General features: G+C 36.8%; 1 pseudogene; it reads right to left on the bottom strand.

Annotated features, from left to right (window-relative positions):
- Window positions 1-10,752: 10,752 nt before the first annotated feature.
- On the bottom strand, window positions 10,753-11,869 carry LOC123233866 (annotated as a pseudogene).
- Between the last annotated feature and the right edge of the window lie 11,917 nt (window positions 11,870-23,786).

Here is a 23,786-nt window from a genome sequence, read left to right on the forward strand (position 1 = left end):
CAATGCTAAAAAGATATATGGCCCTCTGACACAGAGCTTTCCAGTGTTTTGGCAAATGGTAAATTACAAAAGCATTAGGCATATGAGCTTTCAGTCACGAGCATTCTTATTTGCCATTTTGCTCAAGTGTTTACAGGGAGTGTACTTTTGTGGTTTATTTGTTTATATTTCTCTGGTTTGTTAAAACAAAACCAAAATTTATCCATTTGAAAATCAGCATAAAACATACTTCCCAGCAAATTGGGCTTTAATTAAATTACAAGGCAATCTGCAGGTGTTTTTAGTCCTTTATTGCTATTCGATCATTTCAATTGGGTCTGACTCTTCTTGATGCCATTTGGGATTTTGTTGGCAAAGATACTGCTTGGAATAGTTTGCCATTTCCATCTCCAACCATTTTACAGATGAGAAAATTGAGGCAAATAGAGTTAAATGACTTGCCCAGGGTCACACAGCTACTAAGTTTCTGAGACCAGATTTAAATTCAGGTCTTCCTGACTCTAGGCCATGCACTCTATCCACCATGCCACCTAGCATCCCTTTACCAATCTTAAGTTCAATCAATAAGCATCAATTAAGTACCAGGCTCTGTGCTTGATGTTAGGGACACAAAGACAAAATAGGAAACAGTTCTTGCTCTCAAAGGGTTTAAATTCTAAATATCATTAGATATGTTCTCTCTTCATATGGTAGGTTCATTGACATTTCAAATCTCAGTAGTGCCTTTTTTCAATATTCATATTTTCTTCTAAGGCAGTCAACTTAATAGCGATGGTAAAAAATAATAGCAATATTTGTTTCTACTTCAAGGTTTACAGAGATTTTAACATATGTTGTCTCATTTGATTGTCACAAAGATCCTGTGAGGGAAACACTATTATTTTCCCTATTTTACCTAGGATTTAACTATAGCCCCAAATGGTTCAAGGACCTTGTTTAGGGTCACACAGCTGGTAAGTATCTGAGGTAAGATTCACACTTGAATCTTTCTGACTCCCGGTCTCTACTACTATGTTACCTAGCTGCTTAGGAGTGTGGAAAAGACCAAGGCACTGGGGAAACAGTGATAAGGCATACAGGCTTGGGTGAGGAAGCTACAAAGGGGAAACTTTAGAGCTTATGTAAGAGAACCCCTCCTAATAACCTGAGCTATCTAAAAGTGGAACAGGAAGTCTTAGAAAGAAGGAGATTTCCCATTGGCCCTGATCTTCAAGCAAAGATGAGATGGTCTTTGTTGTATAGGGATTCTTCATCCAGTATGTTAGATTAGATGACTCCAGAGAGCCTGCAAAGACAGGTACAGGAGGAAAATGTGGAGAAGGGTAAATGCCAACACAAAGCCAGTTCCCTGAACAGAACTGGCAATGGCCATACCCGGGAGCCATATATTCCTCTAGGAAACACCATGTTTGAAAGAACTAGCACCAAACTGAGACTATAGGAAAAGAGTAGAGAGGTCCTTTTAAGGGAATGAATACCAGAAACTGCCAAAACGGGCCTCTTAAGGGTGAGGACTGAAAGAGAAGGAACATCACGGGACAGTCACAAAAAGAAAGGATCTGGCCTCTGAAGGAGCCAGCATGTGGAGGCACAAGCTGCACCCCTTCTGCTGTTATGAGCCATGTGGCCTGTGATGGAAGGTCAGACTCACACCAGGAGAAGGTTTCTTGATCCCCTAAGGAGTACTTTTACTATAGAAAGTTGTATGAGTCCTCAGAGAAACTGCATCTGACCACATACAGGTTGACTTTCTAACCAACTACAAGTTTTTCCCTTTCACAAGGAGACAGTTTTCACCCAATGAAATACCGTAAGATTTTAGGTCCATAAAGGTCCTGGGGAAAATGTAAGCCCACAAAAAAAGAAGGAAGGAAGGTATTTCGCTGTGTGTAGGCTCATCCTTTGCATTTTCTATTCTGTTAAGTAAAACCTTTCCTAATGGGGAACTGAAATGCCTTCCATTCCAATCTATCTTCTATACAGCTATTAAATTAATAATCTTTGAATACAGATCTGACCACATCACTGCCTGCTCAAGAATCTCCAGTAGATCCCTATTACCTCTGGAATAAAATACAAATTCCTCTGTTTGACATTTAAATCTCTTCACAGTTTGGGTACAGCCTACCTTTCCAAGATAATTGTAAATTATTTCCCCCACCTCTCTTATTCATTTTATCCCCCAGCCAAAATCTTATTTGCTGTTCTTTGTTCACAACATCTGTCTACCATCTCTGTGCCTCTGCCAAGATTATCTTTCATATGTAGGGCATACCTCTGCTTTCCAAGATGTGTCATCTTCTTCAAAAAGGCCTTTCCTAACTCCTTATAATTGCTTAATTGCTATTGTATTTGGATACAGCCTATACTTACCTGTGAACACACTGTATCTTCCTCACCACCAGCAGAAAATAAGACCTTTAAAGAAAAGGACTAGATCATTTTTGCTTTTGTACCCTCAGTACCTAGCCTGGCATATTCATATATTGAGGGATGCCTCCTTGAATCTTTGACTAATTGCTCCTGGCTCTGCCCATTAGGGTCCAAGCAAAAAAAGGCAAATCCATCTTCCACAACAAACTTCAGATATTTGAAGGTAGCAATCATGTCCCTCCTAACCAATCTTCTGTTTGTAGAAGATCAGACAAGACATCATTCCACTCCACTCACACTGGTCTCCTGGGCTGGCCTCTTTCTGCACATAAGGAATCAGAGACACATAATTTCATCTTGACTGTTCCCCTAGGATGGCCTCATTCTGCTTTTTTTCATTTTTTAAACCCTTACCTTCTGGTTTGGAATAAATATGCATAGTGGTTCCAAGGCAAAAGGGCAGTAAGGGCCAGGCAATGGGGGTTAAGTGACTTGCCCAGGGTCACACAGCTAGGAAGTGTCTGAGGCCAGATTGCATACTGCTTTTGAGGGACTCCTCCCAACTGCAGGGAAAAGAGAGACAATATTCCTTCATGCCCTTTCCTCCCATCTCCTGACCTGACATGCCTATGGGGGAAGAGAACAAGACTATTTCATCAACTCCTCAAAATAGTCTCCTTTCCTGAAGTGCCTAACACTCTGAGAGCTCTGCCCTGAGGTTTTACCCCTAGTGATATTAATAACCAACCTGAACTCCTTCAGCAATGATAAACAACAAACTCCCATCCAGACATACCCTCCCCATCCCAGTGTTTCTGAATGTCTAGTTATCATTTTACAACCCCAAGTCTTCTTCCTCCATTGCCAGCCCCCTCAACCCTAACCCATAATGCCCCACTCCAAATATACCCATAATTGAACTCAAAATCAACAAAATTGAATTAATTACCTTACTTTCCTAACCCTCCCGTTTTCCTAACTTCTCCATTACTGTGGAGGGTCACCCACTAGCCCAACATAGGTCTAAGCTTCAACACTTTCTCTCTCTGTCTCTTTGTCTCTATATGTGTGTGTGTCTTTCTCTCATTCTCTTTCTCTCTATCTATCTATCTATCTATCTATCTATCTATCTCTATCTCTGTCTCTGTCTCTCTTTCTCTCATTCTCTCTCTGACTCTCTGTCTCTGTCTCTCATTCTCTCTCTGTCTCTCTGTCTCTGTCTCTCTGTCTCTCTCTGTTTCTCTGTCTCTGTCTCCCCCTCCCTCTCCCTTCCTCCTCTCTCTCTCTGCCTCTCTGTCTCTTTCTCTCTCATTCTCTCTGTCTCTGTATCTCTCTCTTTTTCTGTCTCTCTGTCTCTGTTTCTCTCTCTTTCACACACACACACACACACACACACACACACACACACACACACACACACACACACAAGTCTTCTTACACCTTACTCCCCACCAAATACTTTATGATCTGGCCATATGCCTCCTCTTTTTTCCTAGAAGAAAATATTTCATCTCCTGGCTGCAGGAATTTTTACTGGCTGTTGCCCAGACCTGGAATTTTCTCCTTCCTCATCTCTGCCTCCTGGTTTCCATCGACAACTGCACCCTTTTGGGCCTAATCTCCAGCCTTTGGAGAGAAGAGGAGTATTAAAGTGAACTTTTCAAATGGCCATATGTGTATCTCCTATGATATACTGCATTTGTCTCCAGGCTGACCTCCAGCCTCCTTTGGGGGAAAAATGGCAACTTCTGCCCAATGATGAACATTTTTGCAACTGAGCACACTCTATGTAGCCCTCTGCAGGTTACACCATCTGATTCTTTATTCCTACCTCTTCAACTCTCCCATCCCAATTTCAACCAAACCTGATCCTGCATTTCCGTTGCACCCTCTGGTCTGCCTGTTCTATAGCCAACAAGCTTCCTCATATCCCAAATCTTTTCCTCTCTCTCTCTCTCTCCTAACTTCCAGCTATTATGAATCCTAACTCCCCATTGATGGTACAGATTACCTGGCTACCCTTTCCAGGACTGACTGTATCTTCATTCATTCTCCTTAGCTCACTGGCTGGGGCAGGAGAGTTGGAATATTCCATGCTGCTCATTTGCCATTCCTTCATTACTCCTCCATTGAGGTTCATACTATTCATATCTACTTCCCAATCAAAATCCTGGCAGCTATTGTCTGCAGCACTTGCAGACCCCTGAACAGGCCACTCCTCTTCCTTTCTCAATGAATTTGGTATATGGTTCACAATAATTCTCTCTACCCTGACTCCTGCTCTCACACAAGAGAACTTCAGCAATACATATTGACAGTCTTTAAAGTATCCTAACCACTCCATTCTTCAATCTACTCATTTCCCATGATCTACTCCTCCTTGCACCTCAGCCACACACAAAGATTGCCTTTTACTCTTGATTGTCTTCGTCCACATTTATACCACCTCCATATTCAGGAATTCTGAAATCCCCTTATCTGACCATAATCTTTTGAGTCCTCTACCTTTCCTTTCCATGTATGCACCATGAGGGACCTCTTGATCCCTCAACTCCTCTCCCAGGTCATCTTCCCTGGAGCAGCCATTCCCTCCTATTTTCCCCAATCTTGACCCCTTGGTAGACCAATTAAACTCTATGCTATTATTTGCTCTTGAGTCCCTAGCCCTTTTATTATTTCACTGATAGTGCCCTGCTAACCATCACCATTTACCAGCTTCCCTCCCAAACATGTGCTATTATTAAATGAAAATGGAGAAAAATCACACAACTGTTCTGCCTGGGTCCCATCAAATTTATGTTACATAATCTCAATTGGGCCCTCACTACTGCTAGATAATCCTACTATTCCTGCCTTTTTAACTCACCATTCCACTCCCTATAACTGCTCTTTTAAACCCTTTCATTCCTCCTCAAATACCCTATGGTTCCCTCTCCCCTCACCCTCTCATATAAGAAACTTGCCTCACATTATACAGGAAAAAAAATGGAAGCCATATGCCATAAGCTCCCTCTTCTTTCCTTTTCATCTCAAACCACTAACATATCACCATCTCCTTCTTCAGGCCTGTCTCACATAAGAGGGCTTTACTCTTCACCAAAGCTGATTTCTGCCTGTTCAGGAGATCCATTCCAATCTATCCCATCTCCTTCAACAGATTTGTTCCCTCTGTCATCCCTACTCTTTTACTTATTTCTGTTATCAGTGATCTCTTAGCTGCTAAATCCCATGTCCTTTTCTCAGCTCTCATTCTCCTTGACCTTTCAGCAGCCTTTGATATTATTGATCACCCTCTATTCCTTGATATTTTCTTCTCTCTAGGATTTTGGGATACCACCTTCTGGGTTATTCTACCTCTCTGACTTTCCTTCTTAGTCTTCTTTGCTGGAACCTCCTCCAGATCATACCTTCTAACTACAAGGGTCCCAAGAGGTTCTCTCTTAGGCTTTCTTCTCATCTTCCTCTATAGTATTTCACTTGGTGATCTCATCAGCTCCCACCGACTTAATTACAATCTGATGATTCTTGATTCTACTGATCCTATCCCAACCTCTCTCCTGACCTCCAATCTCAAATGTTAAACTGTCTTTCAGAAATTTTGAATTAGATGTCCAAATTGATTTCATTATCTTTTCCCCTTAATTTCCCCCTTATGTTTCCCTAGTGACTTCTCTCTTAATTATTTCTGTTTATGTTACATATGTGATTATTTGTTGTCTCCCCCATTAAAATGTGAGTTTCATGATAGCAGAGAATGTCTTTTCATCTTTTTATATCCACAGTTATGCACCACACCTGGCATACGTAGTAGGGTATTTAATAAATGTTTCAAAATTTCTCAATTTGCTGTAATTTTGGATGTGGTAGGTAAGTGAACTTAGGTCAGCAGTATCTTTCCAAGCATGTACAAAAAGCTGATAAGGTTGATTCATGCATTCCCAGGGCTAGCTGAGTATTTAGGAGACTCTGAAGGAAAGTGTGGGAGAGAAGAGGAATTAAGCTGCCCACCAAACTGAAGGTTTGCAGAGCTGATGTGTTGACTCCATCATTGTATGCCTAACCAGCTCCATACCAGGAAACCGAATGGCTTCGCTTTGAATTGTCTTAGGAAGAATCTGAAGATGACTCGGCAAGATAAGGAACCAGACCCTGAGGTCCTTTCTTGAGCATTAAATCTCTACTTCAGTAAGCACAATTCTGAAGGGCTGGCCATGTTGTTTGAATGCTAAACAAATGTTTGCCTAAAAGACTATCTAGCAGAGAACTCACACAAGGCAAGTAGTCACCAGAGGTCAGAAGAATAAACACTACAAGGACGTTAGTTATTAAAATCTCTCTGAAAAAACTTTGCATTGATTGTAAGACAGGGGAGACATTGGCACAGGACTGTCCTGCATGGCCTGCCCACATCAAAGAAGGCATTGTGCTCTCAGTAGCTCTAAAGAAACATGAGATGCACAAATTTAGAGACATCTTCATTGCAAATGTTCATACTGGCTATTCGCTCCCAACTTGTGGCAGAGCTTTTCACACTCATATTGGTCTGATCACTCACCGTCAGACACACCATACATTGACCCTGACCCAATGGTGTCATCTGGGGCCTCTTCAAGTTTGAAGGACAACAACCAACATTAAATGTTAATTTACTGAAAAGGAAACAGAACTTTTGCTTCCATGGGTCATTATATCTCTAATGTTAAACTGAAAATTAACTTGTTTTTGACTACCATATCACATTTTTTATTCTTCTTGAGCATGTAGTCCACTAAAACCCACAGGCCTTTTTCTAACAACCCCTCCTCTTCCCTGTGCTTATGCAATAGATATTTTTTTTACTCAAGTGCAAAATATGTTGGTTGTTTGTATTAAATCTCCTCTTGTTAGATATGGTCCATAATTCTATCCTACCAAGATCTATAGTTATACTCATTTTGTTATCCAAAGTATTAGCTGTCAACTTCCACTGCCAAGATGGCAGAATGAAGAGTGAACTTGCCTGATCTCTCCCAAATTCCCCTCCACATCACTTTAAAAGAAAGCCTCTTTCTGAATTTTGGAGCAGTGAAGCAGTTCTCCAACCCAGAAAATCTCAGGAAAAGGTTTGTCTCCCAGAAGTAAGAGAAAATCTCAATCCTGAGGAGGCAGCCTGAGCCAGAGCAGGCAGCACCCAAGATGGGGAAGAGTGAGACTCTGCCTCCCACTCCCCAGCAGAGAAGAAGCAACCCAAAGCAAGCCAGCAGCATGCTGGACCAAGTGGAGGTTAGTAGTGATGCCTCAACTGCACACCATCCTAGAGCAGGACCTGAGCCCCAATGCAGGCCACCAGCAAGGACCCCTGCTATGCAGGCCGGCAGTGAGCCCCACCCCCTCAGGGCAAGCCAATTGGGAGGCTTCATTCCAGGGCAAGCCAATTGGGGGGCTTCGCTTCCAGGGCAAGCCAATCAGGAGGCTTCATTTCTAGGGCAAGTCAGCAAAGAGATCCCTCCCCCATGGCAAGCCAGCAGTAAGGCTCCAAGAAGCCAAGAGGTCTCTCATTATTCAAACCAGCAGCTAAGCCCCCCACTCCCTGAATAAGCCAACATCAAGAACCCTAACAAATGCAAGCCAGCAATTAGACCCTGAGACTCTTACTGACTAGAAGTGAAACCCCAAATTCCACATGAAGAAGGTAGGGACAGTGGCTTCTCCAACGTAGGAACAGAACCCAACTTTAATATTCAGTAGAGACTGGAAAAAATAAGCAAAAAAGAATTTTAAGAGTCTGACTATAGAAAGTTATTAAGGTGACAAGAAAGATCATGGCACAAACTAGAAGAGAACAATGGCTGCAAGTGAAACCTCAAGGAAAAATGTAAATTGGAGTCAGGCCCAAAAAGAACTTATGGAAGGGGTTAAAAAGGACTTGAAAAATAAAATAAGAGAGTTAGAAGAAAAATTGGGAAAAGAAATGAGAGTAATGGGAGAGATAAGAGTCAACAGCTTGGTAAAGGAAGCACAAAAAAATGGGAAAATATATGCAAAAATTCCCTGAAAAAATTCTATTTTGAAAAAGTAGAATCTGGCTATTCACTTAGAAAAATGAATGATTGAGTATATGTCTTCAGGGAGGGTGGGAAAGTCATTTAATGAAATTAAGAACTTTCAAACATTTCTAATGATTTCTAATACCAGAACTATATTAAAGTTTTGACATTCAAACAGAAAACTCCGAGAAGCATAAGAAGCTAAACAGGAAAGAGAAATCATAAGGAAATTCAATATGGATTGACCGTTTATAATCTTATATGTAAAGATAATACTTGGAACTTTTGAGAACATCATCAATATTAGCACAATTAGAAGGAATACACAGAGGGAGGATGTGGGTATGAATTAATTACAATGTGAATTAATTACCCCCCAAAAAATTTAAGAGATGAGAAAGAAGACTGCATTAGGAGATGAAGGAAGAAAGAATGAAGTAAATTATCTCAAAAGAAGTGTGAAAGAACTATTACAATAGAAAGGAAGATGAGAGGGTTGCTGACAATACTTGAACCTTCCATAAGATTTGTCTCAAAGAGGAGGAAATAACATAGACACTCAGTTGGATACAGAAATCTATCTAACCCTCTAGAGAAGTAAAAAAAAGATGAGGATATAAGAATGGGGGAGAAGGAACTAATAGAAAGGAAGACGGGTTTCAGGAGGCAGTGCTCAAAAGTAAATCATCTGTTAGGATGAAAGTGAAAAGAGAGAGAAAGCAAAGAATAAATAGGATAAATATAAGATGAAAGGAAATACACAGTTATCATAACTGTAAATGTGATTGGGATAAAATCATCCATAAAACACAATCAGATAGCAGAATGGATCGAAAGCCAGAATCCTCCAATATGCTGCCTACAAGAAACACATTTAAAGCAGAGAGACACACACACAGGGTAAAGGTAAAGGGATAGAGCAGAATCTATTATGTTTTGGCTAAAGGAAAAAAAAAAGGTAAGAATAGCAATTGTGATCTCAGACAAAGTTTAAGAAAAAATAGTTCTAATTAAAACAGATAAGGAGAGAAATTATATCTTGCTAAAAGGCACTATAGAGATTGAAGTAATCTTAACAATACCAAATATATATGCTCCAAATGGCATAGCATCTATCCAACAAAGGAGAAGTTAAATGACTTATAGGAGGAAATAGACAATAAAACCATACTAATTTGGGATCTCAATTTTCCCCTTTCAGAACTAGATAAATCTAAGGAAAAAATAAACAAGAAGTTAAAGAGGTGAGTAGAATTTTAGAAAAAATAGATGTGGTAGATGGAGAAAACAGAATGGGAATAGAAAAGAATTTTTTTTCTCACCAGTACATGGCACCCACACATATATTGTCAATGTATTAGGGCATAAAAACATTACAGACAAATGCAGAAATATTAAAATTATGTTCAATAAAGGGCAAGGGAAAGAAAAGTTAAAAATTGGGAACCCAATAATCTAATTCTATAAAATAAGTGGATCAAAAAAAAGAATAAATGGGTCAAAGAGCAAACAATAGAAACAAATAATAGAAACAATAGAAAAAAACTTATGGGAAATTTTATATCACCAGTAACATCAATAAATTAGAGAAAGAACAGATAAATGAATTGGGTAGGCAACTAAAAGAACTAGGGGGAAAACTTTTTTTAACTCCTAGTTAAATACCAAATTGGAAATCCTGAAAATCAAAGGTGAGATCAATAAAATGGGAAGTGAGAAATCATTGAACTAACTAGTAAAGAAAGCTAAAATCTGGTTTTATGTGGGGAGGGGATTCAATCAAATAACTAAACCATTGGTTAATTTGATTTAAAAAATGAAAGGAAAAAATCAAATTACTATTATCAAATATGAAAAGGGAGAATTCACTACCAATGAAGAGAAAATTAAAGCAATTATTAAGTGTTGTTTTACTAAATTATATGACAATAAATTGATAATCTCAATGAAATGGATTAATATTTACAAAACTATAAATTGCCTAGATTAATGAAAGAGGAAATTTAAGTATTTAAATGACCCCATCTTAGAAAAAGAAATTGAAGAGGCCATCAACGAACTCCCCAATAAAAAAACCTCTAGGTCCAGAGGAATTTATAAGGGAATTCTATCAAACATTTAAAGAACAATCCCAAGGCTATATAAATTATTTGGGAAAATTAGCAAAGAAGGAATCCTATCAAATTCTCTTTATGACACAAATATGATGCTGATACATAAACCAGGAAAAGCAAAAACAGAGAAAGAAACCTATACACCATTCTCCCTAATTAATATTGAGCAAAACTTTTATTTTTTGGAAAATAATTTCAATTTATTGAAAATGAACCAACTCTGAATTAGTCTGGAAACATTAAACAGCTTCTTTAACCACACAGTCCTTTTTGAGTGGTCCCATGAAAGTTCTCTTTTCCAGTCTGGAAGCAACCATGGCCAAATTTGGAGGTGGTATCAATAAACTTCAAGTCAATCTCCAGGGCACAACACTCAGTCTATACCAGCAGAGACTTTCATGGGGTGAGGACACACTTCTTGGTTCCAACAACACAATCTTTGAGTATGATAAAGTCATTGGTCACTTCACCAGAATGGACAAAGTCTCCCAGAGGGATGATGCACTTGTCAGACAGGTCATAATCAGTTGCTGCGATGTTCTTGATCAGCTTGCCATCCTTGATCTGGTAGCCCTGACCAATCTTATAGTTCTTTTTGTTGATCTCAGTGCGATGGCAGTAGCCCTTCTGACCATCTCAAGCCACAGAGAAGGCCACACAGGCAGGATGCCAAGCTCCAATACATGCCACTTTATGCAGGCTTTGGTGAGTTTTTCGGGGCAGTTTCTTTGCATGCCAGTGCAGGTGACGCCTTTGTAATCCTTGTCCTTGGTCACACCAATGACATCGATCATCTCATCTTGCCTAAACAGGGTGGACACAGGCACCTGCTGTTGCAGCTTCTCACAGGCCCAGTCCAGTTTCTCAGATATGCTGCCACGATCCACCTAGATCTCCATCAGGGTGAGACTTCTTTTGTCTCAGAGGGAGGAGGCGCATCTGGGTGTAAGCAATGACTCAGATGACCTGCCAGTATTTCTTCATGATGTTGAAGTCTTTCTCCAGCTGTTTCTTGCCATCATCATCCTGCCATTTCTTGCAGGACTTGGTGAAACCCTTCTTCTTGGATGTATTCCAGTTTATATAGAATCACCTCTTACAATGACCCTGGGGGTGACTCCACAATGGTGATAGCCTCAACACCTTCCTTCTTGTTCACCTTTGAGCCAGGACTGTCCTCCTCTCAAACACTGTGGGTCATGCCTGCCTTATAGCCCAGAAAGGCTATCAGGGGAATGGGCTTGCTGGGATCATCTTTAGGGAAGATCTTTACTTTTCCGCAGTGCTGCTGCTTCACTTTCAAGGCAAGAAGCCCAGAGACCAATACCTGGGAGTGGAGAACTTCCAGTGAGACATAATGCTACATCCTCTGAGGCAAGCTGGGATAGAACAAGAAAAAATTTTTCAATAAAATACTAACAAGAAGATTAGAGCAATATATCACAGGGATCATTCTCTATGACCAGGTGGGTTTCATACCAAGAAAGAAAACTATCAGTATAATTGACCATATCAATAATAAAAACAACAGAAATCATATTATTATTTCAATAGATGCAGAAAAAGCTTTTGACAAAAGACTATACCCATTCCTATTTTTCAAAAAAAACTAGAGCAAGGAAGAACTGTGGGAGGAGAAGCACAGAGGAAAAACAACTGCTTGAACACATGGGCTGATAGGGATATTTTTGGGGATGTAGATGCTAAACGATAACTCCAGCCCAACTATCAATAATATGGAATTATGTCTTAATCAATTATACATGTAAAACCCAGTGGAATTGTGCATCAGATAAGGGGAGTTAGGAGGGCTTGGGGAGAGGGAAAGAACATGAAACATGTAAATAAGGAAAAATATTCAAAATAAAAATAAAAATGAAAAAAACTAGAGCAAAGGAATAAATGGGGCTTTCCTTAAAATGATAGTGTCTATCTAAAACCATCAGCAAGTATTATCTGTTATGAGAACAACAAATAAGATCAAAAGTGAAGAAAGGAGACTTATTATCACCATTATTATTCAATTCAAGCTATAGCAACAAAAGAAAAAGAAATTGAAATAATGAAGAAACAAAATTATCACTCTATACAGATGATATGATAGTATACTTGGAGAATCCTAGAAAATCAACTAAAAATTAGATAGTTATTAACAACTTAAGCAAAGTTGCAGGATATAATTTAAACCCACATAAATCATCAGTATTTCTATATATTGCCAATAAAGCCCAGTAATAAGAGATAGTGAATCTACCTGCCAAGACAAACCCAGGAACTGTATGAACTTACAAAACGCTTTTCACACAGACAGATCTAAACAATTGGAAAAACAATAATTACACATGAGTAGGCTGAGACAATAAAAATGACAATCTTATGTAAATTAATCTACTTATTCAGGGCCATACTAATCAAAACTGCCCCAAAATTATTTTATAGCACTAAAAAAATTACAAAATTCATCTGGAAGAACAACAAGAATATCAAGGAAACCGTTAGTAAAAAATGTGAAGGAAGATGGCATAGGAGTAACAGATCTCAAATTGTATTACAAAGCAGTAAACATCAAAAAAATTTTCAACAGACTGAGAAATAGATCAGTAGATTAGTGGAATAGATTAGGTAGATGATATCTAGTAATGACCATAATTTAGTATTTAAAAAATGAAAAAAATGAAGCTTTTGGAGTAAGACTCACTATTTGACAAAAATTATTAGGAAAATTAGAAAATTAAATAGCAGAGACTAAGAAGAGGCCAAAATCTCAGACAGTATATCGAGATAAGATCAGGTCATAATCATGACCAGATCATATATGATCTTAAACATAAGGGATGATATGTCAGATCTAAGGATAAGGGAAGAATTTAGAACCAAACAAAAGAAAGAGCTTTATAAAATATAAAATGGATAATTTTGATCAAATTAAGATTAAAAATAAAGTAGAAAGCTGGGGTGGGGGTGGAATTTTTTAGCAAATATCTCCAATAATGGTCTCAAATATATAGAGAATGAAGTCAACTTTATAAAAATGAAAGTCATTGTCCAGTTGATAAATAATCAAAGGATTTAACAGACAGTTTTCAAAAGAAGAAATCAAAGCCATCTGTAGTAATCAGGAAAAAAAATCTCTAAATCTCTCCTGATTCAAGAAATGCAAATTAAAACAACTCTGAGGTACCACTTCACACCTATTAGATTCGCTAATATGACAGAAAAGGAAAATGGTAAATGTTGGCGAGGATATGAGAAAATTAGGATACCATTACACTGTTGGTAGAGTTGAATCTGATTCAGCCATTCCAGAGAACAGTTTGGAATTATGCTTGAAGGACACTAAAATTGTGCATACCCTTTAATCCATCAATAACATTTCTAGCTCTATGTCCTAAAGAGATTTTTTAAGTGGAAAAAGACGTCTTTATACAAAAATATTTGTTGTTCTTTTTGTGATAGCAAAGAACTGGAAATTGAGAGATTGTCCATCAACTAAGGAATGTTAATGAATAAGTTGTGGCATATGATTGTGATGGATTACTGTGCTATAAGAAATAACAAGCAAGATGATTTTGGAAAAATTGGGAAAGACTTTTATGCACTGATGCAAAGTGAAATAAGCAGAGCCAAAATATTATACACAGTAACAGCAATTATTTTTTCATGAACAAATTTGAATGTCAGCTATTCTCAGCAATGTAGTGACTCAAGATAATTTCAAACTCTTGATGAAAAAATATCATCTGCTGAAAAAAAAAATCTTCATTTAAGTCCCAGAATACTTAACCCTTTCATCTCTAGAACTCTTACTCTGTATGATAATAATAACAACAACATTTACACTAATTATTATAGCTTACCAATGAGGATCCAAATAATTAGTGGTGAACACATAATAAAAAGGATAAAAGGAAGCACACTTACTTTACTTGGGGACAGAAGCCTAGTCTGACAAGAGTACTTCATGTTTTTACTCAATTTTGAGAGAGTCAACTTCCCTCTATTCAATCTCTCCTCCACTTTTCTAAATAGAAGCCAAGCAAAATTAATTATACATGTGACATCATGAAAAACATATTTCCAAAGAAAAGCAAGGAAAATAAAGTTTAAAAAATACCTCAGTCTTCACTCAGAATTTATCAATTCTTTCTCTCTGGAGGTAGTTATCAGTTTTCATTATGAGTCCTTCAGAAATGTCTTGGATCATTGTCTTGATAACAGTAGCTTAATTGAGCAACATTATAATACTGCTATTACTATGTACAGTATTTGCCTGGCTCTGCTCAATTCACTCTCTCAACTAATACAAATCTTCCCAGATTTTTCTGAAATTATACTCATCATTTCTTATAGCACAATAATATTCCATTATATACACCACTTGTTCCGCCATTCCCCAACTGATGGGCACCCTCTCCATTTCCAATTATTTGCCACTGCAAAAAGAGCTGCTCTATTTTTTTGTAATGAGGAAGATTTATTTTATTTGAAACAGATGGTTGTAGTGGTAGAATTCAAGGAAGAGAAGCCAGTCTTATCTGAGTCACTTGGAAAACCTTTATCTTTTTCTTTTTGAACATTCTCTAGTGAGATTTTAACCCAGAAATGGGCTTCCCCTGAAGGCCATAGAATGAAATCTGACTCCTTCTCAATCTAAAATGCCACATTTATAACCTCAGCATTTGATATTTTCCAGGTAAGAAAGGCCTATGTCCATCCTCAGTATTTCTTTCAATAGCTGAAGTTTTTAAATTGTCTACTCTCCACCATGAGGGCCTTCAGTAAAAAGTGTTTTATTGAAATATATCTCTCAAAATAGAATAGAGAGATTAAAAGTATATGTTCTGATGACCTGGGGTTCTGATACATTGCAGTAATTGTCCATGACTCTAAGCCTTGTGATGATGTATACCAAGATTTTAGCAGGGCATTGGGCCTCTAAAGGAGAATAAACTTTAAAACTACTTTAATCAGTTTGTGTGTGTGAGAGTTAGATAGCGAGTCTCATCTAGTGACCAAATTGAAAACAGCCATAAGTGAGTGTGTTTGGGTTCTGGGGAAAAGGCTCCTTCTAGGTCCTAGCTTCATGAACTAAGCAAGAGCTCCCTGTACCTTTAAGAAAGCAACCTCATGTAAAGAGCAGAAACCTGTAAGATGGTGGATTCCTCTTCAGAAAAATACAAAAGGGACTAAGGTAGGAAGAAATCAGGCCATGTCACCTAAGCGTTGATCCTAACCTTCATTTCCTCAAAACCACATCAGCTCAGGCTGAAGAGACCCAAACTGATAAGCTATCCCCAGAAAAAAGGCTTTAGGACAGGCAGATAGACAAGATTGAAACAATCCTTGTTTTGATTGGTCAAACCCCAATCCTTGTTTTGATTGGTTAAATTCTGCTTAAATAATTAAGATAATTGGGTTGGCAATCTCACCAGATCCCCTTCTATACATTTTAAATGTTGTTGGAGAATTCAGAGTAGCTTCAGCATCTTCCTAAATTCTCCTCTAACATGGCTTTCATGGTTCTTTTTGGGGACTAGGAAGGGGGGAGGTGGAACGATCCTTCTTTCTTATGCCTGAATTGCTTTGTATAGCTAATAGAACAAGATCCCTGAGCAAACTTGGGGCTGCCAGGTCATGCACTCTGATGCTGCTTTGCCCTTATAGCTCTCCACCCAATAATATCTGACAGGACAATATGTTTAAAGCTACAAAAGTAAATTTTTTAATTTTTTTATTTTCTTTTTTTAAATTTTTTCCATGGTTACGTGATTCTTGTCTCCCTCTCCTCTTCACTCCTCTCTTCTGGAGTTGTCAAGCAACTTCATTGGGTTATACATATATCATCATTCAAATCTATAGGCATACTTTGATAAAGGTTTCCCAATTTTAAGTGCTTTAAGTGCAATCAATTTAGGGTGTTGGGGATTAATGTTTCAGATGTATATTACTATTGGTAGAACTATTTGTATAAGAAATATTGTTAAGAATTGAAAAAATACAACTCTCTTGGTTTGGAAATTACAGAATATTAACTCTCCAAATTCTTTAAAGTGAAGAACAAAAAAAAAAGAAAAAAGAAAAAAAAGAAGAGAGTAAATATGGCCAATTTTTGAAAAATGTTAATGAATGTTATATCAGACCTTCATTGTTTATTGAACAGTCACGTTTTTCTTTAAGCTTTTAAGTAGTTTGGTACACCTCAGACCTTCCCTGCCCTGTACTTCAAGAGCAGGGTCAACTATTGCAGGACTCCTGCCTTGAAAGGTTATGACTTAAAATTTTTTGTAATTAATAAGAAAATTTTAATGGATTTTGAGATGTATGTCCCACAAACTTCTTCATGTATTGGGACTAGGAATAATCAGTACAGGTTTCTATCTCCTTTGGGGAGATTAAGAGAGGTTTAAAGTACTTTAATTTCCTGGAGAATATCTGAACTGTAACTAATCAAGGCACAATAGGGTATAGTTGTTATGAGTAAATTAGTTAAAAAAAAAAGTCACCCACGTTGAAATTAACCATATAGCTCTGGGAAGTAAAAAAATCCTACTAGTCATAGATTAGAAACTAAAATGAGAGATTGCCACTTTAAATTTTGACAGCAAATTAGCAAAAAAAAAAGAACTCATGCAGTGTTTGAAATAATTGGGTCTTGTAAAGAATAATACTAAATAAAGGAAATTATTACTTGAGTATTCTGTATAATAGAGTCAGGTGTAATTGAATCAATTCCGGTTTCATTTTAAATGGAACAGTTATGATCAGAGTTTAATATTGGGCATTAAGACAAACTATTGAGGAAAATGTATTCACTGAAAAATTTGATAGCCGTGTGGTCTTAAAAAAGGATGCTTTAAAAATAATGCTTCCAAGGTTTTTGTTGGGTTTGTTGTTGTTTTTGGAGAACTAAGTAATATAATAACTGTTAAGTGCCTAGTCTGAATTTGATAATTCATTTTATTAGAAATATCGTTAGAAAAGTGAAGTTTTCTTTGACTCTCTTGGGTTACAGATTTAATTGGTAAAGTACTGATGTAAATATGTTTGACAGCTACTTAGAAATAAAGAAGATAGTGATCATGGTTTTCTGTGAAGTTAGTAAAGCAAGGACCCCTTAAAATGTCCTCATCCGCAAAAAGCAGAATCCTAAGATCTTACCAGCCCTGCTAACAGTTTGAAGTAAATTAGGTTTAAGAAATAGTGCTGAATGCTCAACTCTGGCAGCAGACTGACATCTGAGCAGAGTATGAATATTATAAGGTCTTGAAGTCTAGCTCATGATGTAAGAAACTCAATATAGAGTGCTTTGTGTCAAACCTTGCCTCATATTGTACATCAATCATTATATAAATGTTGGCTAACGTGATCTCCAGTGCTCCATTCTTTTTTAGACATTTTCTTATATAGTAAAAAATGAGAATTATTTCATTTCTCTTTGTGGAAACTCTCAAGGATTTCCTGAGGGGAAGGACCCATGTCGGGTCAGACCTGACCTAATTACTTAGAGCTTTTCTGTTCGGACCTTAAGGCAGTCCACCCATATTCTTAGAGTGAGAAATTTTACAAGCAGTGACTTATATATAATACTTAGCCTAGAATTCTTTGAGCTAATCTAATGATAGCAGTTGTGAATTTAAAATGATAAAGCTTTATACATACTTTCTAGTATAGTTAAAAAATGTCTTTTCTTATAATTTAAATACTATTAGGTTGTAAACTCAGCTGTTAAAAAAGTTGTCTAAAAGCTGCTATTTTGTTAAGTGTATTTTATTTCATTAGGAATGTAATAATGATTTCAAAACTTCTTTATTGTTTTATCTGAATCAGGGGTTCACTATTTAAACATGATCATAAGTTTGTTTCAGCTCTGCCAATACTATTGTTTAAAGTCCTTTATAATACTTAAATCTGACAGCTGCAAGATTCAGAGGTGGAAATGCTATCTTCACACCTCCCTAAAATGAGAAAGGTTTTTAATCAGTTCACTTATTATCATAAATTAACTTATGTTAAGGAACTAAGTTCCACCTAGATTTTTTTAGCCATATTAAAATCACATGTGATGAGATGAATGATTTTCTATGTAAGGTAATTTGGAAATATATCTAACTAAATTAATATCATCTGATTGGTACTGAATTTTGTTCATGCATTTAAATTCATGATACTATAAATATTATTATCATATTTCTAAATCTTCTTGTATTGTGAAATTTGGTAAACTATTGTATTAGATATGATGTCAGGAAAGCAGTCTCTCTTTTCATCTAGATGTTGTTAGATTATGAAATTAATAGTTACAAGAAAAAAGAAAATGTTTGAAATCTGTCATTATATTTTGTCAACTCTGCTGATTATGTGTTATAATATTCTGCCAAATGGAATTTTGTCTCAGGGGAAAAGTGAGGAGATCAACTTTTGGCATGGGCTGAAATAGGGATCTCCTATCTAACTTCCCCAGGATGACATTTCCTCTGGAACAGAAAAATTTTCCCACTTGGTTAAAGTTCTAACCTGGCTGTGACATCTTGTCAAAACAATTGGCTGCCTATATGATTTGCCTGGAATTGATATCAACTTAGGAGAGAGTTTTCCCCTTACTAAAACCATGTCCCTTTTTTTCCTTTTATGGCAAACTTCTATAATCATGGGAGATGGCCAATAGAAAATAAGGATAGCATATTAAATCTTAATCTAATAGGCTAATTCTAAAACATCTAAATTATTTAAAATGAGATACAAGTGTGTAAGTTCTAAGCTATCCAACCTGAAATTACAGTCTTTTCATATCCTAAACTACTAAATAGATGACTATTTGAGCTTGTTATTTGCCTGTTACTAATTATATATTAATATATGAGATAAGATCCTTAAAATGTCTGAGTGTTATGGGAATAATTGGTCAATGTTGCAGCAGTTTGTGGGACTAAGTCATAAATCTATTATTTAATGAGGCTAAATTGGAAACGTTCTCTGTTCTCTATTAAAGAATAGAATTTCAGTGCAACCAGCTATCTTAGAGGAGAGAGACTTATGTTGTTATCTTGTTACCTCGAAGAGAGCCAACTTATTTAGATTTCTTATTTCATGTGGTATTAACACCTGCATAAGGGTTTAAAGAGGAGTTTAGAATGGTGGCGTGTGTGGGTGTAATATCTAGTCCATTTGAACATGGTTAGTAACCAAACATGTTTTATTATAGACAATTCATTTAGTACAATCTGGAATTATTTACATAATCTATTTAGATACTTCGTCACAGCCTTTGGTTACTATTGGAATTAAGTAAATATCTCTTAGGTAAATTAATTTGGTTAATCATTAAACTTGGGCATAAAAGTCATCTACCTATAAAGAATGCTATTATTTCTGTGTTAATGTACAGAATTAGATCCTTAATAGCTTTCCATCCTTCTACGAGAGGAATGAGTTTAAGTAACTAGAATAAATAGCTAGAATGAAAACTCTTTGAGAAAATAACAAGATCAGATGATTACATATCAAATAGAAATGGTTTTAATAGGATACAAAGGCCCTGAGCATGTTCTAATAACAAGTTCTAAAAACTGAGTTCAGAATTTTTATATATGCCTAAATATATCAACATAACAATTTGCTAGCTTACATCACAAGGCAGTTATAGGTAATAAACTAAAATTTCTTCGCTTTCTGAAATAAATGAATGCTAGAAGTTGAATGAAAATGGAATTAATGCCAACTTTTAAAAAACTCTTAACCCCAGTTTGCGTGTCAACATGGGTAAAGATCAAATTTTTTAACTAGCAAAGCTCATCTACAAGTCAGATCCTCATGGATTTTCTAGATTCCTCTTTCAGCTTCTTGTTGGCAGTGTATCTGGTTTAGATAAGTATTGGAGCAACAAGGAGTGAGCAAAACCATAAATGCACTTTATATGACTATATTATTAATAGGATTAAAACCATGAGATTTGAGGTAGTTCTTATGACGTGACCTAGATGTTGGCAAAGCAAAATTAAGCGGACTATTAAATTGTATTGTGACTTTTACAGGAGATTATAACAGAAAGAGTATCTCTACAAGGGGCCTAAACCAGAAAAGCAGATCTGCTAGAAGCTGCTCTAAGAATCAGCTTATTCAACAATGTCAAAGGAGAGATATCCAAAAGATGAGATAACTGCTGTTCTAAGAAACCAAATTGTTACATTTGATATCTGAGCCCTAAGACACAATGAACTGATGAAGTGATAATTTTAGTGGGTTACTGAAAAAGAGACTGTATACCCTTCTCTCTCACTCCTTCCACGTGAGCTGTTCTTTGCAAGGTCCCCTTACTGAAGGGCAGTACCCCCAACAGTGATCAATGCATCACGTCAATTTCCCTCCCTCTCTCTTCCCCATCCCGCCCCCCATTCTCACATCATGTTAACATACTCAGACCTCATAGTCAAAAACTCTTGAAGTGTTTAAAGGTCTCTTTGTATCATGGCAAGTCAATTCTGAGTTTTAGAATTGTCATAAATTAATGATTCATTGAAGAAATTGTATCTCTCAGCGAATTAAAGGTGAGAATGAGGAAAATTAATTTTATTTGTAACAGTACATATGGGTCCTTTTCCATTTAAAAAATCTATTTTAGGGGGCAGCTGGGTGGCTCGGTGGATTGAGAGCCAGGCCTAGAGACGGGAGGTCCTAGGTTCAAGTCTGGCCTCAGACACTTCCTAGCTGTGTGACCCTGGGCAAGTCACTTGACCCCCATTGCCTACCCTTACCACTCTTCTGCCTTGGAGCCAATACACACTATTGACTCCAAGATGGAAGGTAAGGGTTTAAAAAAATAAATAAAAAACCTATTTTAGATACAAACTTTATTGTTGGGTTAAAGGATATGTATAGTTTAAGAGCCTTTGGGGCATAATTCACAACTGCACCCACATTTTATTAGTGTACCTATTTTCCCTCACCCATTACATTATCATTTTCTCTTTCTGTAATGCTAGCAAATCTGATAGATGTGAAGTGGTATCTCAGAGTTGTTTTAATCTGTATTTCTCTAATCAATGTTATTCAGAGCATTTTTATATGACTATAAATTACTTTGACTTCTTTTGAAAACTTCCTGTTTATATTCTTTGACCAATAATCGTTTGGGGAATGGATCTTATTTTTATCAACTTGACTCCATTCCCTAAATATTTGAGGGGGAAAAAAAGGTATTTTCCTGCTTTATAAACTTAACTCTGTTTCCTAAATATTTGAGAATAAAATCCCTGCTTTCCCTCTAATCTTGGCTGCATTGGTTTTGTGTGTGCAAACATTTTTTAACTTAAGGAAATAAAAATTAACCATTTCACCTCACATGTTCTCTTTCTCTTAATTGGTCATAAATTCTTCCCTTGTCCATAGATCTGACAGGTCAATTTTCCATGCTCCTAATTTGCTTATGACAACACCTTTTATATCTAAATGATATAAATATGAGTTTCTACCTAGTTTCTGCCAAACTGCTTTCCAGTTTTCCCAGCAGTTTTTGTCAGATATTGATTTCTTATCCCAAAAACTTAAAGCTTTGGGTTTATCAAACACTAGGTTATTATGATCATTTACTAATATGCATTTTGTACTTAATCTATTCCACTGATAAACCACTTTATTTCCTAGCCTGTACCAGGTTGGTTTTTTTTTTAATATTTTTTTAATCTTTTTTTTTTTCAACCCTTGTACTTCGGTGCACCGTCTCACAGGTGGAAGATTGGTAAGGGTGGGCAATGGGGGTCAAGTGACTTGCCCAGGGTCACACAGCTGGGAAGTGGCTGAGGCCGGGCTTGAACCCAGGACCTCCCGTCTCCAGGCCCGACTCTCACTCCACTGAGCTACCCAGCTGCCCCCGTGTACCAGGTTGTTTTGAAGATTACTTCTCTGTAATACAGTTTGAGATCTGATATGGCTAGACCATTCTCCTTCATTTTTTTCCCTTTGGTTCTCTTGGTATTCTTGACCTTTTGTTCTTCCATATTAATTTTATTATTTTTTTAGATTTATGAAATAATTGTTTGGCAATTTGATTGGCACAGCAGTAAATATGTAAATTAATTTAGGAAGTATTGCCATTTTTATTATATTGGATCAGTATATTCATGAGCAATTAATACTTCTCCAATTGTTTGTATTTGTCTTTATGTGAAAAATGTTTTGCAATTGTGTTCATACTGTTCCTGGGTTTGGGTAGGTATACCTCCAAATATTTTCTATTATTAGCAATTATTTTAAATGGAGTTTCTCCTTCTATCTCTTCCTGTTGAACTGTTAGTAATATAAAGAAATTCTGGTGATTTCTCCTGCTTTATTTTATATCCTGTAACTTTGTTAAAGTTGTTAATTATTTCAACTAGTTTTTTATTAATTTTCTAGACTTCTCTAAATATACTACAATAGCATCTGCAATGTGATTGTTTTTTCCTCATTGTCTATTCTTATTCCTTCAATTTCTTTTTCTTGTCCTATTGCTATAGCTAACATTTTTAGGAAGTAATAATCTATTAATCCAATTATCTCACTTGATCCTCATAATGACCCTAAAAGAGAGATAGGACAGTTATTCAACCAACAAGCATTAATTAAGCACTCATTTGAAAATGAAGGGCAGAGAAATCATAGAATAAAATTATTTGCCCAGGGTCACATAGCTAATAAGTAACAAAGCCAGAAGAAACTAAAGTTAAGATCTCCTAAATCCTAGTTACCCCAGGCTTTTCTTTTTCTACTTTTAGTCCTTCATAATGTTTATAAAAGATCTTTTCTTCCCAGAAATCCTATGAATCAGACAGGGCAGATAAGCCAAGGCTCAGAAATATGAAGGGACTTTTTAAAGAACTCACAGCTTCTAAATTACAAGAGCCAGAATTTGAACACAGGTCTTAGAACTGACTCCCCTCCACTCCCCCCCCGCCCCCCACAGTGCTCAATTCCTCTCCTGTCAGTTCCCCAAGTAAAGAAAAACTGGAATCCTATTGCTTCATCTAGTGGGGGAAACATGTGACCATATGTGTTTATCCCTGAAAAACAGTTCATTTCACATTCTAAAGCTATAAAAATCTCAGAGCTGTTGATAAACTTCCAAACCAGAGCTAGGGTGGCCTCAACAAGGGCTAAACAAATGGAGACGTGGGAGGCAGGAGTTGATATTACATCACTAGTAGTAGCACGCCTCCACCATCCATTCCTTGTTGTGAAATTTATAGGAAAGAAAATGTTGTCAACTTCCAAGTATTTAATGTGACGTACTATCTAAAAT

The sequence above is a fragment of the Gracilinanus agilis genome, chromosome 2 (genome assembly GCF_016433145.1).
Source record: "Gracilinanus agilis isolate LMUSP501 chromosome 2, AgileGrace, whole genome shotgun sequence".
Classification (NCBI taxonomy): Eukaryota; Metazoa; Chordata; class Mammalia; order Didelphimorphia; family Didelphidae; genus Gracilinanus; species Gracilinanus agilis.